This window comes from Octodon degus, unplaced genomic scaffold (assembly GCF_000260255.1).
Source record: "Octodon degus isolate 3935 unplaced genomic scaffold, OctDeg1.0 scaffold00298, whole genome shotgun sequence".
Classification (NCBI taxonomy): Eukaryota; Metazoa; Chordata; class Mammalia; order Rodentia; family Octodontidae; genus Octodon; species Octodon degus.
In genome coordinates, this window is record NW_004524874.1 from 1,319,416 (window position 1) to 1,331,358 (window position 11,943).

The window sequence follows — 11,943 nt, forward strand, 5'->3', positions numbered from 1 at the left end:
TGAAGCAGGACAGTCCCACAATATTCCTTTTCCTGTCTCTTGCTTTCATTCACCACCCCCTTCTTCTTGAACAAAGATCCAGATTTCTTTAAAAATTTTAAAACTTCCTCTGGTACCTGATTCTTGTTTTATTTTTTGATTGTTCTATTTTATATATGTATCAATTATATATTTTGATTTGTATCTATATTACTGGAAATATGTAAACTTTTAGTTGGAAACAATTATGTTCCTTAGATATTTCCTATTTAGACACTATGAAATTTGATTTTTCCAAACTATAATTTGAGTTTATGTGGCTAAAAGCTTAGCTCAGATTGAGAAAGAACAGCCCCCATTGACAATGGCTGACCAACTCCAGGCAGTCTTCACCCTTCATCTCAATTTCTTTTCGACAGATCTCTAAGACAAGTAGGTCCTACTTCATTACAGGTAACCAAATTTTCAGAGCTACTCGTTTTTTAATACCTTTGAGGTCTGTCTAATCAGATTAGAAACCACAAAATGAATTAGCTAGAAGGATCTAAATTGGGCCTCTTAGTGAATTGCTTTGGGTTTCTGTAAGCAGTTGTCTAAGGCACTGTTGTTACTTTTCTCACTATTGAGACACAATACCCAACACTCCCTGTTTAAAGGAGAAGAGGTTTATTTTGGTTTATAGTTTCAGGTTCAGCCCATGGTATGTAGGTCAAATAGAAACATTGTGAAAGGGCCTATTTAAGAGGATAGATTCTCATGTCATAGAAGCCAGGAAGCAGTGAGATAGGGGAGGAGGCTAGTTCACCCATCCTAGTGCCTTCCCTCTTGCTAGGCCCACCTCCCTCCTACCAACAGGTCATCCATAGCACCCCCATGAGCCAGTCATCTTCCATCAGGCCCATCTCTGAACACTTGAGGCTTTGGGGTAGCATTCTGGATCAAAGTCATAATAAATCAAAAACTAAGACCACTTTGTATTCATCACATGTGGTTGTTCAGTTACTGTATTCATTTGCTAGGGCTTCCTCAACAAAATATCACCAACTGGTTTACTTAAACAATGTAAATTTTGTTTTCTCTCAGATCTGCAGACTAGAAGTGTGAGATAAAACGTCGGCAGAGTTGATTCTTGGGAGACTTCTCTGCTTGTCTCTGTCTTCCAATGGTCTTCTCTCTGTGCATGTCTTGCACTAATGTTCTCTTCTTATAGGAATACTAGCCATCCTGGGTCAGTACCCACCCCCCAAAACCTTCCTATAACAGGAATATTGTATTAATATCCACCCCCCAAAACTTTCAGTTTTTAATGATCCTACCTCTAGACCCAATTCGGAGAAACCAGGGTCTAGACATTGTGTATAGGAAATTTTAGTGGGCACAACTCCACCTCCAACAATTCTTAGTGCCTGTCGAAGCTCTTTTCTCATTATCTGTGGTGGCTAGATTGAGCATCCTGGTCTTCTGAGCTGTGATTTCTGTGACTTATTAATCTCTTTTCATTTGTCATCTCAGCCCCAGTAATAACTTATTGGCTACAGAGACTCAGATCTCCTCTTAATTTGCTAATGGATAAGACCTTTGTCCATACTGCCATTACACTATGTCTTTGTCACTATTATTCAAGACTCTTTTCACATCCATTTTTCAGTTTCCTTTATAATATTCTCTATAATAGCCAAATCTTGGAAGCAGCCTAAATACCCACCTCAGTTGAATGGGAGCATTATAGTTATCCAAGGATAGATTGCCATATACCTGTGAACCTGAAGCTACTGCTTAATCTATGATGACGGCAAACATTGAGTCTTTTTGACCTACTAAGCTCAGTAATGACAGCTTGTGGTCAATTAATATTTACTGGGCAGGTCAGAGAGATAGCTTAGTGGTTTAAGCACCTGCCTGGCAAGTGCAAGGACCTGGGTTCAATCCCCGGTAACATACACTATGCCAGCCCTGGAAGCTTAGGCATGCCGAGCTGGCCACCAAAACAGGACTTGGTGGCACATGCCTGTAATCCCAGCTCTGGGGAGGCTGAGACAGCAGGATCACTGTAAGTCTGAGCTGCATAGTAAGACCCTGTACTAAACAAATAAAGATTTAAAAAAATTACTGGGCACCTACTATGTGCCAGGCATTGTAGAAAGTGTTTTCATATGTACTGCCACTTATGTCTCACAAATTTGTTTTGTAGATAATAATTCAATCTTATTCTATTTGTCCTGTTAACATGAAGTCATAGAAAAAAATAGTTTATAAAGGTAGAACTGAGATTGAAACTTCCTCTCTTGAGTCCAACCCTAGCCTAGGTGCCAGTAGGCCACGTGGCCACTGTTCTTTCTCCTCCGCTGACCCTGAAGGAGGCATTATCGTCATTAACTTGAAATTACCTTGGCCACAGCTGGCTACACACTGACTATGGCTCACAGCTCTGAGATCTCTCTGTACTTTCCCTAACTCTTCACAAAATGAAAGAGATTATTCACCTGCTTGCAAGGAACCTAGAGGCACTAAGAGGAGCCTACTCACATATTGTTGAAGCCACCCAGAGGAATATCAAGATAAGCAAAGATGTCCAGGTCAGACCCAGAGCTTTAGGGTAGAAATTCCCAAAGCCTCAGTTTCTCTCTTGGAAATGTTTCAGGGAAGTCAAGCAGGTAAGTACTTTAGTTGTACAACTTCTTGACTAATAGCTTGTAAATTTAGCTTAATTTCTGTGTTTTTCTTTTCCTAAATTATATCAACAAACCTGGGGCATTTGGTGACTTGGGAACAAGCTTATAAATGCTTTCACCTGCTAGAAAATGAGAAAACCCACTCGGACAGCTACAGAACAGTCACACTCCAAGGTCACTATTCTGGCTTATTAATTAGTAATGAACTTGCCTGAAATATTCATAAAGAGGATGAATTCCAATTCAACAGTTAATAGTCCTCCTCTAGAACAAAAGAGATGCAATGTAATTCTACCTCATAGCATCTGGATAAATTTTCTGTCTTAGATTCAATAATTTGATAACAGTATATTGAATATACAGTCTTTCATCAGTTTTGTAAAAAGAAAGAATTCCATCTCTTTGCTCCAAAATAATGACTGTCATCATTTAAAAGCTTCCAATATGGCAGGGAGATGACCTTCTTGTGACTCGCTCTTTTATCCGGTATGTATATTTCTTTACTGCAGATGAAAAGTTGAGGGGTTGTATTTAGTCACCTATAAGTGAAGTTCCAGAGGTAGCCACATTGGTTCAAGGGAACTTGTCTGAGATCTTGCACCCATATTTAGCTATAGAGATTCTTCTTCATATTCACTTTGGAATATTTATCCATCATAGAAAACATGGAAGATCAGGGATAACAACAGCCAATTAATTATATGTGGTTCCTCTTGGTTTGCTTTTCACCAGCATTCAGTATTCAAAGACCCCTTACACCACAGCAGCCTGGCTGCCTGCAGGCACTTAGAAAGCAGGCCTTAAACTTCTTCCTCTACTTCCAGAAAGAGGCCAGGCCTCACCTCGTCCTTCACCCAGAGCACCACTGAGTGCACAGAGCCTCAGCAGACACCAGTGCTGGTGATGAGTGATTTCTGCACTTCATTTTTTCCCCAATATTAGGATACCAACACTTATGCAAGTAACAGTGATCATGTTGTAGGGGAATTATTTTTTGGAAAGAAAAGTTTGTGATCTTTAGGGCCTTGTGTTTTTAATCATTTTCCTTTTGCTTAATACTAATCCCTAAAGGAAGGTGACTGCAAAAGATCTGAAATCCCTGACAAGGAATCAAAAATGACAACAGGGACCTTTTAACTAGGATTGCACTTTTAGCATACACATCTCACATAGTCATCCAAACCTCTCAAAGTACAGTACGTTTGAGAATTATTCAAAAAGTAAAAGCTTTTATTCTACACTTAATTCTTAATTGGTAAATATGTACTATTTATGCAATCCTCCCTATAAGGCTAAAAGTTAAAGAGAAAAACCTGTTCAGATACCAAAGAAGAAAAACTTGTTCACAGATACATAGAAAAGAGGTTATCTGTGAAGTTTTAACAAAGTTACAGGTAATGAAGAATGACATGATTCAGAGGAAGGTTCCAGGAAACTTCTCTCATTCTGCACAGGTTGTTAAGGTTATTAAGGACTGAGTGTTGTTATCTAGTGTCAAGAAAGCTTGCTAGGCAGCCAGAGACATGGTGACAATAAAGTGGAAGGAGTATTTAACCTTCACAAATAAACAAATAGCCCACTGTAGACAAACAGATCATTTTAATTAATAAGTTATAGCTGTTCTTCAAACCAAATTTTAAGCATCTTTACCTGGCCACAATTTATTAAGTTTAATGAGTATGTATATGCTTGAAATTATTTTAGCTCCTTAAACATCTAATTAAAACTTTGTATCTAACTCAGAATCATCCTCCATCAAACTTGGCCATATCATGACTTGAGGATCTTCAAAAACTCGAAAAAGATACCCACACATTTATTTACTGACTGCACTTATTACTTGCCTAGGGACCTACACCAAATGCTAAATGGTTTGAGAGAAATACATATAGTCTCTGTTTTATGAGATACTATCACAATGAGACATAATTGAAAACATTTTACAAAGTAAAAGCATTAGATTACCTCCCAAGAGAAACTTCTGCTGCACTCATACAGCTCCAGGATCTGGGGTTCTTGACAATCTGTTTCTCAAGTTGACAGCTATGCGGTGCGATCTAAATACACAGTGAATGTTTAAAGAAAAACATTTTTACAGTAAAATATGCATGATCATTAACCCCCTCAAATTATTCCCCTGTGTTCTGAACACATGAATCCAATCATTCTTGCCACTTTCCGAAGCAGTTCTAGAAGTCCTCTTTCATAAGCATCTTTATAAGGTGGGATCAAAAATACAGTGAATGCCACTCCTAAGTGTCATCCAAAAGAAAGATAAACTTCTACAGCCATTTCAGAAGAGCTTTATTGCTCTTATTTACCACATCAGGCACCATATGACCTCCAGTTATTCCCCCAAGTCAAAAAGACCATGAGAGGTAAGTGTTTCGAATCAATCCAGGACACTAAGGCAGCCAATATGCCACAATTAACAACCTTCACAAAAGAGAATTTCCAGAGCTTCTTTAAAAAGTTCTGAAACTTTTAAAGGGGGATTAAAAATCATTTATACTATAATTGCACTTTTAATTTAAACATTCATTGTATTTTTGTCATGCCTCTCATGTAATAAAAAAAAAGCCAAGTGGTGCTTTGTAACCCACAAATGGATGACTATAGTCATTAAAGACAGATTTTTTAAAAATAAATGAAGACACATAGGTTGACAGAATTTGCTTGGAAATGCTTCTGGATGGTCAAAACTGTACTCAGGAAGGAAAGAATGCAATGCTGGGACTTGTCTGATGAAATCTTAAGTGTGCAGATGGATACTACATGTCTGTTCTTTCTGCCTCATCCCTAAAAGTCCCCAGTGTATGTGTGGCTGGTTGGGGACTTTTAGATGAAAGCTACCAATTGGATACCCAGTAAGACTCGTGAATACTATTAGGAAAGACTCCCTGAGTCTTTGACAAAAGCAGTAAAAGTAATGTCAACAGGAAAGGAGTCTATTAGGGCAAAACAACGCTGCCAAATTATAGAGATAACAGAGATGACAGAGGCAGGAGTTCCAGGGACAGGACAGCAGCATTAATGTGAAGAGAAAACACCAGCGCCAGAGAAGGAACATTTATCTGCTGGAATGGCAGACACAGAGCGTGAAGTACACAAGTCTCGTAAGGGCCCCTGAAAGTGTTTTTACTGCAATGATATTTATTTATTTATTTATTTATTTATTTATCTATTTATTTCATGGATCAAACTTGGGACCTTATGTTTGCCAGACAGGTGTTTATGGCACTAAGCTATCTCCCTGGCCCCTGCAATGTCTTTTAAAATCAGAATCCCCACAAGGACTATTTAATATTAATGAAAGCAAAATAATAAATGTAGTCTGGATGATTAGTTTTGTATTTACAACAATGCAATCATAAAATAGGATTTAAAGTTTTCTTTTATGGAGGAGTGGGCCCATGAAGGCAAAAGTTTGAGTGGGCAGTGGAAGTCATGCTGTCACCTTGAACCGTTACATCAGGCCAAGGCAAGAGAATGTGCAAAAGGTGGGCCTGGAGTTTGAACACCCTTCATGGGGCGAGGCTTGCAGTCAAAGACTATCCAGCATGTTTGCCTTACTTCCTCCCATAGCCCACCCTACAAGGGCAAAGCAGAAAGTCCCAGTGAATGCACAACACAGACTGTAGTGGAGGTACAAGAGTTAAGTAGAATACAGTTAGAGTCACTCATTAGTTTCAGAATACATTTTAGGAAAGGTTCTGGCTTAAAGTATGCAGCTGTGGCTTAAAAAAAAAGTACAGATGCTGGTAGAGGAAACCAATAATAAAAGAGAAATACATATTAGCTGGGTTATTCTGCCTTTAAATGTCTTGGGTCATTATTATAGATAGATGATAGATAGATAGATAGATAGATAGATAGATAGATAGATAGATAGATAGATATAATTGGTACAGGGTCTCATTACTCACCTCAGACTCATAGTGATCCTCCTGCTTTCAGCATCCCCAGAGATGGGATTACAGGCATGTGCCACCACACCTGGACTCAGTGGCTGGCTCAGGGCACCTGGGCTGGTGCTGCGTATGGTGCCAGGGATTGAACCACAGTCCTTGCACTTACCTAAGCAAACAATCTGCTGAGCTATCTCACTGGCACATTGGGTCATTATTTTAGATGGGCACAATTAGTTGCTACAACTTGACTACTCTTATTGAAGAATCAGAAAGGAGACTGGACGTGGTAGCAGGCACCTGTAATTCTAGCGCTTGGGAAGCTGAAAACAGGAGGATCACTACAAGTCCGATCTGCATAATGAGACCCTGAACACCCCATAAACCTTGTACCAATTTTAAAAAAAAAATCACAAACTGCATTACTTCCACTTCAAATTATTGAACCAACAGGACATTCATTGTGAGTTGTAAATTCCACATAAGGATCTCTTACTAAAAGAGAATTCTGTCCATGCTTCTTAATTATTTCCTAGGTCTGTGCTTCCTTCAAGATGTTTAGAAGTGAGTAGCAGTGCGCTACTACTTAGTTCGTGTTTCACCACCGTTAAAACATACAAAGTGCTCTGCTAACTGGGGAAGTGAGTGGGTTGAAATAGAACCAGTATGATCTAAGCCCTAGTCCATGTGGGAGGAAATCTCCCAACACATTCAGCTGGGAAAGGTACAGAAAGGATCACCAGTATGCAAAGGGCACTGGGAAATGCCCTTTTTCTCATGTTGAGGATTTGAAGAGAGTGTGACTCTTACTGTGACATCTGCATGTCCAAGTGAAAGAATGGCATGCTGGCTCTGCCTGTGAAGTGACAACCATCATAGTAGTTTTTCTTGGGGCCAGTTTCCTGCAAACACTTAAACTAAGGGTGCAGAATCTGTAAGATGTGTCATATATTTAGCATATGCAAAGCTGATTAACATTTCATTTATAATATTCTTACCATAATCACATTTAATTAGCATTAAGAATTAGAGGGATAGGGCTGGCTAGATAGCTCAGCAGATTAAAGCACCTGCTTAGGCAGATGCAGGGGCTGGGGTGGGGGAGTCGATCCTTGGCCTGATGTGTGCATCCCATCCCTGGGGAGTTCTGAGACAGCAGTTGAGATTAGGCATGGTGGCACATGCCTAAAATCCCAGTGCTTGGGAGGCTGAAAAACAGGAAGGATCACTAACAGTACAATCTGCATAGTGAGACCCTGTAGACCCTGTACTAAATACATTTAAAAAAAATTAGAGTTGCTAAAGCTTGTAAACATGAGATCTACAGAATGAAGTTTCTATATATGAAATGCTCAGGTTAGCTTTTCATAAAGATAAAAGAAAAGTTTTGTTGTTGTTTTTCTTGTTGTTCTTGTTGTGTTTGTTCTTTTATAAAAGTGAACCTGAGTAGAATTATAGATAGCTAATTCTTCCACAAAAAAAGAGAAATAAATATTCACAGAAAACTCTTTGCTTAAAGGCTTAGGGTGCTGGGGGAGTAGCTTAATGGAAAAATGCTTACCTAGAATGCAAGAAGTGCTAGAATTAATCCTCAGCATCATGGGGAAGGATTGCTTAGATTCGGTCTGAGTGATTATTAATTAATCCAAGTAACTAATCACCAACATTGGTTGCTACCTAAAATTTGATTGTGTTCACAAATGGCCTATATTTACAGTAGGGACACAACGTGAAGGAGTGTCCACTAGCTCCCTCAGCCAGGTAACAATTGTGTAGCAGCCACCCTGGGATACAGGTATGGATCCCCTTTTAGGTTTAATTTTTACTTTAAGACCTTATTGATACTTACTAATTCTATAGAATACTAAGATCCATTTTGATATACCAGTGCACCCATACAACATTTAGATGATTTTCATCCCCAGGAACTTCCGTTTCATTCCTCCCCCTTGGTCTGATCAATCTGTAAAATCCAGTTTCCTGTCATCTTTCCGAGTGTAGATGAAAATTTTGAATCCATTGGCACCAGATTGGGGGGGTACTTAGGGTATGGACGTTTACTGTCAATACCCATAGCAGTAACTGGGGCCAAGGAAGTTGGTCACTGGAAGGAAAGCAAAGTGTAGTGACAAGCACCTTTATCAATTATAAATGAGATAGACTCACCCTCCACTGGAAGAGTTACCAGGATTTCAGCATTTAAAATGTTCCCTGGACCTTGTCAGTCTTCAGTGGCTAGCCAAGCAAGATGCTCTGGAAAGGAGCTGGTTGGGGATCCTAGGGTTGTACCCCAGAGCTATCAGGTGTGGGCACCATCCCTGGGCAATCTGATTTCCAATGTAGAGCCCCATGAGAAGAACATTACTTGGGGGTGGAGCCCCCTTTTGGCTCAGCAAAAAGAATGATTTTGAGTTATCAGCCAAATCACATCATCTTCGACCTTCGGTGTCTCAACTATCCATAGAACACAATATCTACCCAGAGTTATTATGAAACCAAATAAATTGCATCAGCCACCTCACAGTGTCCAATACTTGATAGCTTCTCAAAATAGTTTCATTCCCTTCCCTGTGAAAGAGGACTGCAGCCAACACTTCATCATCTAAAGACATCTGGTGGTTCCACAGCCTGTTGTCCAGCCAGAGAGATTCCTGTGACGTCCAATATCTTGTACTCTGAATTTTCCATTCCATAGTAACAAAAAGAAAGTGAGCCAAAGCCAGGCTTTCTTAATAAATGTTAATGTCATTTTCTATGCCCTCTGTGTTTCATTCATTTATGCTTGCTTGTACAATAGAAGTTAGGAAAAAGTCTGTCATTAATATGTTTCATTGGTGAAGAAACAAATGATAAATAAAACATCAAAGAATTTTTCAGAGCAAAACACCAAGAAAAACAAAATCCCCCTTATGTTAACAGTATGTTTCAAATAGTCAAAAATATCTCAAGATTTTAAGCAAGGAGTAGTTTAAACTTGTTTTTCAAATATTATTTGAAAAGAAATAGGCTGAAATGATCACTAGAGGATGTCACAACATGATAATCTATTTCTGAAGTTTCACTACTCTTGTTCTTGCTATGAATGATGTAGGAACTTCTGAATTTAAAAAATATAAAACACAGATGCATGAGTGTATTTTCAGTGTATATTTTCTTTTTCATGTCTTCATATTGCTTTTAGTAGATCAATATTGACTGGTGTGTTTGTATTTAAGAAATTGGGTTTGAAAATTGTGTAATTATGCAGATATATCACTTTTAATGTTTTAAGCCACTGAATTCCAAAAGGAAGGATACCTGCATACTAAATTACATTTAGCCATGCAGAACTGCTGATAAGCAAAGCTTAGTAGTTTCATGAATTGTTGAATCAATTCTCAGCCACATTCTGAATTCTAGAAGTATTATCCCCCAAGATGAATGGAGAAGACAGGAATAACAACTTGATTTGACATTACCATGCAGAGGTGGCAATAGGATCTGGGGGAATACTTGCTTTGATACACAAATGTACTCACTTTACTTGGCAGGATTTTAGACACTATCTCAGAAGCCATGGCACTGTCATTATGACAAGTCTGCCCTTCCCGTTCTCAGTCTGAACCACAGTCGTAAAGCAGTGAGACTTATGGGGTATTATCTCAAAAGCCAAAGGGCTGTAAAGAAAAAAGTTGCTAGCAGGCACTAACACAGGTGTCATGACTCTTTTCAGGTAGTAGGTGTTACCTTGAAGAAAAAGTGGCACTGTCTTCAAAAAAGTGACCTGACCCTGGCTTTGGTGGGTTTTTCTGCAAGAAATAAAAAGCACCGCATGTGTTTATTATACATCCTTTCTAGCTGACCACTGCTTTGTTCTAGAGTTCAGCATGAAAGGACTAATTTGTTTTCGTTTTGATTTTCTTTTTAGTAAAATGGCATGTCCGTTGCTAATTCTAGCTACTGTAGTTGCATATGTAAAAAAATATCTCTATATAGTTTATGGATTGGTAGCATTTCAAATAAATGACATATTGAAAACTCGACCTAAAATTTTTGAGATGCTTATCAATTGACATTTTTTTCTTAGCTCAAGTCTGAATTATTATTTTTTAAATTATATCTTGTAACATTAGATTTGTTCTTATAAGTATAGTAGGAATTTGAATATAAGCATGCCACTTTGTTTATTGCTGTGTCATTAGAACTTCTTGGAGCATGGAAGGACTTCCTCAGCAATGATTGGCTCTTTTGAAAGAACAAGCTGCAAAATTCTTTGTTATAAGCCATATAGTATATTAATGAGCATAGCTTATAAAGGTATACTAATCTTATGGCATGCAATGTTTCAAAGAAATAATTTTGATATCTGAAAAATGTAATTTAGTAGCATCACAATAACTCTTTTCCCAGAATTCAGAATTATATGCATTTCCATTTGAGGAAGTTTATATTGTTTCATTAAAGAAGAAACCTGGAATCATGCACCCTGATTTGTTATACAATGAATCCTAAAATTCCCTTTATTTTTCCAGAGATCAGTTATTCTAGGATTGTGGCCACATACTCTTTTAGAACACATATAAAAATTACTACCAATATATCTACTGAATAAAATCTCAAGTATCTGATACATCTTAAAAAATAATCCATTATCCTTCATTAAATGCTAGTTCTTAAGTTGAGACAAACTCTCAGCCTTGTAAATAGATTCACACATTAAAAAATCTATAAACTCTTCAAAAAGTTTTTCAGTGTACTCATAAATAAAGTTGCTACTGGCTACATTTTAGAGAGTCAACGCCTGAGGAAAATGGACACTGTTTTGCTCCCTGGAGTGAACCTGCCTTCTAAATACTTAAAGCCCTTGGAAAGCCCAATATAATATGTAATTCTATCCCTTTTTGTTGCATGGAAACTATCAAGATTGTTAAGCTCTGGAGTTGATATTGACCTTAGCTCGTAATTCCCTTTGCAGACAACACATCCCATATGTTCCTTTTTCTTTATTTCCCTACCTGTGATATCTCTGTATGCTACGTTCATATTTTAAGCAGAATTATAACACATTCATTTATATGTGCTCTTAGAAGAAAGTGTTTTCCTCTGGAGAGGATCTGCCAAGGAACTGAGAAAATACTTTTTTGTTTGTTTTTGAAGTATTTAAGATTATTTAATTTTTACATAGTATGAAGTTTTTCCAGTTCAGTTTGAAAGGTAATTTTGGTTTTCATAGACTATATATACTCTCAAACATTTAATAATCTGATAGATTCAAAAGTCAGAAAACCAACAACCCATATTACAGTTCGTGATTCTGCTCTGTATAGAGACAGAGAAACAGAGATAGATCAGTCCTTCCATATTAATCATCTTTTGCTTCTGGATTTATAGGGCTCTCTGACAAA

General features: G+C 37.9%; 1 protein-coding gene across 7 annotated transcripts in view; it reads left to right on the forward strand.

Moving 5' to 3' along the window:
- The window catches only part of Pex5l (peroxisomal biogenesis factor 5 like), a 270,061-nt gene that overhangs the window by 146,040 nt on the left and 112,078 nt on the right, over positions 1-11,943 (forward strand). The gene's annotated exons all lie outside the window — the stretch shown is intronic.